At 49.1% G+C, this 3,971-nt stretch overlaps 1 protein-coding gene across 2 annotated transcripts in view; it reads left to right on the top strand.

Moving 5' to 3' along the window:
- Positions 1-59: 59 nt before the first annotated feature.
- LOC122539587 (fibronectin type III and SPRY domain-containing protein 2) overlaps positions 60-3,971 on the top strand; it is a 26,056-nt gene continuing 22,144 nt past the window's right edge. The window contains exon 1 of one of the 2 annotated variants that reach the window (XM_043674589.1): positions 60-290. The gene's annotated coding sequence lies outside the window, so the exon portion shown is untranslated. Of the gene's footprint in view, positions 291-984; positions 1,268-3,971 lie in introns of those variants that run through there. The other variant, XM_043674588.1, reaches the window with a different exon arrangement.

The raw sequence follows: 3,971 nt of genomic DNA, 5'->3' as shown, positions 1-3,971 counted from the left end.
CCCCGCCCCCATATCTAACCACACCCCCTTCCCCATCCCCCATCCCCTAACCCCGCCCCGTATTCAGCTGCAGATTGTGGAAGGGGTTTAGAGAGCCCCATCTCCCTTTTCTTCTTGTACCACTCTCTGTAGAATTCCGAAAAATGAAGGATGATCTTATGAAAATTTCGGCAAGAAAGATGTTTCCCCTGAGAAGGCAAAATACAGCGGGTGCTGGAAATCTGAAATAAACACCGAGAATGTTGGAGAAACTCAGCAGATCTGGCAGCATCTGGACAGACAGAAACAAGGTAACCATTTCGAGTCCAGTGACTTTTTAGATTAGATTAGATTAGATTCCCTACAGTGTGGAAACAGGCCCTTCGGCCCAACAAGTCCACACTTCTTCAATTCTGAAATAGACTGTGCAGGACCTTTGCCCGAAATGTTAACTCTCCTGCTCCTCGGATGCTGCCTGACCTGCTGTGCTTTTCCAGCACCACTCTGATCTAGACTCTGATCTCCAGCACTTGCAGTGCTCACTTTCGCCCTGTGCAGAACAGGCTCGACCGGCTGAATGGTCATCTCTTGGTCCCATCTCATTGTATTCTGCCAATAGGCACAAATGGTTTCCCAGACTCCGTGGTTCTTTTCTCTCGATACTATTCTCCAATGTTCATCCGGAAGAGAGGCTCACCAGGTCACGTTGACCTTAGAAAGTTTACGGCACAGAAAGAGCCCAGTCGGCCCATCCTGCCCGCGAAGGCTCAGGAGTGAGAATGGATGGAGGGTGTTCTGAGCCAACTCTCCGATGCTGACTGACCTGGAATTCGGTGGATTCTGGATTAGTGGTGCTGGAAGGGCACAGCAGTTCAGGAAGGGCTTTTGCCCGAAACGTCGATTTTGCTGCTCCTTGGATGCTGCGTGAACTGCTGTGCTTTTCCAGCAACACTAATCCAGAATCTGGTTTCCAGCATCTGCAGTCATTGTTTTTTACCTGGAATTCGGTGGAGTTTTGACAAGGAATGATTTCCTGACTTTCTTCAATCCTCCCATTGTATCGGGCGTTAAATGCTGCCTTGTTATGTCCATAACTTTGACTTCAACTGATTCCCTCTTGCGTCTCTTTGGATGTTTGCAATCTTTGCTCAGTCTCGAACTTTGCTGAACGTCAGTGTCACTGAGACAGTGTCACTAACCGCTGCTAAAAATACCCCAGCCGCAGCCCCAGCCCCAGCCCCAGGGAGACACTGAGGGAGGAAATGAAGGAAGGAAACTTCCTGGCCAGGTAAGAATGCTGAACAATGTGGTTTTGAGTGAATCAGAGAAGATTTGAATCACTGAGGGACAGATTGTGAAGCTCAGTTTCAGCCGAGTCCCTACCAGCTGAACCCTAACGTAAACATGTCTCACTTCCCATTTATTTTTAGACCTTGCAGATCACTGCGTACTCCCAGAATTTCTTTCCTTATGCGGTACGCTCGGTGTTCCAGAAAGTTCTTACTGCTCGTTGTGTTTCTTTGTAAGCCTCAGCAATGATTGAAGTGGAGGAGCTCAGGGTCTGGCACTAAATATGGCACTGGTTCACAATGTGGCACTGGGTACAGAGCTAGGATCACAATGTGGCAGTGGGCACAGGGCCTGGCTCACGATGTGGCACTGGGTACAGGGTCTGGCTCACAATATGGCACTGGGTACAGGGTCTGGTTCACAATGTGGCACTGGGTACAGAGCCAGAGTCATAATGTGGCAGTGGGTACAGGGTCTGGCTCACAATATGGCACTGGGTACAGGGCCTGGTTCACAATGTGGCACTGGGTACAGAGCCAGGCTTACAATGTGGCAGTGGGCACAGGGCCTGGTTCACAATATGGCACTGGGTACAGAACCAGGCTCAAAAAGTGGCGTGGGTACAGAGCAAGGCTCACAATGTGGCAGTGGGTACAGTATCTGGCTCACAATGTGGCACTGGGGACAGGGCCTGGTTCACAATGTGGCACTGGATACATGGCCAAGCTCACAATGTGGCACTGGGTACAGTGTCTAGCTCAAAATGTGGCACTGGGCACAGAGCCAGAGTCATAATGTGGCAGTGGGTACAGAGCTAGCAACGGTATAGCGGGCAGGACCGGCCTGAGATTGTAAAGTCGGTGCAGGCTGGGGGAGGGGGAATTGGTTCGGGAACGGCGGTGGCTTTTGAGAAGTCTGTTTATAAACCGTGTGAGACTCAGGCCAGAGTGGGGTCTCACCGATTAACTCCCGGAGGTGTTTAGGAACAGCTGCAAGACAATAGAGGGCTGTGTGAGGTGTTCACCCAGAGCGAGGGAAACCACGTTGACTAAAATATTGTAATCCCCTGCCTGCCCAGTTCCAACCCGTCACAGAAACACCGGTAAATACTCCGTCTGGACAATTGACAATCAGCTCTGAGGAAGCTCGCTGGACCCGAAACCGTTAGCCCGGATTTCTCTTCGAGATGCTCCATACCTGCTGAGCTTTTCCAGCAACTTCTGTTTTTGTTCTAAAGTTATGGAATACAATGTGGCAAGCTCGAGTCTGTAAAGTGCCTGAGCAGAAAGTGAGGTGGACTTCCTCGAGTGTGCTTTACCTGAACTCTGCAGCAAGCCCGGAGCAGGGCGGTTTAATCAAACAGCAATGTCAGGCTCATTCCTACAGACAGAGCGGAAAGTGCTGTGTTTGGTCTGCCCAGCGGAACAGAGAGTATTTCTGCTTTTACAAATCTCATTGGTGTTATTGGATCTGACTCGATGCTGAAGTTCTCAGCTGGAAGCTCGGAGGAAGAGAGTGAGAGTGAGAGTGAGAAACCGAGGGAGTGTCAGAATGAAGCAGGGAGAGAGAATAATAGACGGGGTCAGAGGGGGAGGGAGAGGAAATGGAGGGGAGAGTGAAATAGACCGACTCAAAGACAGACAGGAGCAACTTGAGAAAACAAAATAATAACATTAATTGGAGTCAGAAGGTGTCAAATTGTTACTTAAAAGCATAACTTTAAAACCCACTTGAGCAGGGGCAGAGTGATTCAGCTGGAGGTGGAAATGTTGCGGTTTGGCTGTGGGTTTGTGAGAGGTTCCTGAAATGGGAATAGTCATTACAAACACAAGGCATGCCTCATGAAATTCCTCGGCATCCAGAGATTTGAGACATTGGTCCAAAAGACATCAAGACTCACTTTGTCACTGACACTCGAATTATTACAACTCTTCAGTGACAAGTGAGCAGAAGGTGATAAAAAAATCTTTCACCGAGACAAGGATCGGCTAACCCCCACCAAAAAATGACATAAAAATAAAAAAGGGGGCGCCCATCCATTAACACCAGGCAGGTCCGAGACCCCCGCTGACGAAAAACACCCGAGTCTCATATAACACCAGTACCACCCGGCCCTTGGTCTGTGGTGATGCTAAAGAGTCCAAAACATCGACGAGCGATGTAAAGACTCGGGAAAGGCACTCCCAGAGTGTTTCAAAATAGCTCACACTGACAGTGAGAACCCGCTGCAGCGGAATCTGAGACAGGCTGAAACTAAAGCAGACAGGAGCTAGACAGATGGACAGGGGGGCAAATGGAGAGTGATTGTCAAAACTTTATCTTTTTTTAAAAAAATCAATGGCCCAAAACACATTTGAACACAAAGCAAACATGCAGAGTCACAGAACTCACATTCATGTAGAACATCGAACATTACAGCGCAGTACAGGCCCTTCGGCCCTCCATGTTGTACCGCCCTGTGAAACCAATTTGAAGTCCATCTAACCTACACTATTCCATTCTCGTCCATATGCCTATCCAATGACCATTTAAATGCCCTTAAAGTGTGTCCCCAACACACTTCCCTATACTAACGCTCACTGACACACTCTCACCGACACACTCCAATACCCACACTCACTGACACACTCCAATACCCACACTCACTGACACACTCACTCACCCACACACACCCACCGACACACACCCATACCCACACTCAC

The sequence above is a fragment of the Chiloscyllium plagiosum genome, chromosome 32 (genome assembly GCF_004010195.1).
Source record: "Chiloscyllium plagiosum isolate BGI_BamShark_2017 chromosome 32, ASM401019v2, whole genome shotgun sequence".
NCBI lineage: Eukaryota > Metazoa > Chordata > Chondrichthyes > Orectolobiformes > Hemiscylliidae > Chiloscyllium > Chiloscyllium plagiosum.
Note: the sequence above shows the minus strand (reverse complement) of the source record. Positions and strands in the feature narration are given on the sequence as shown.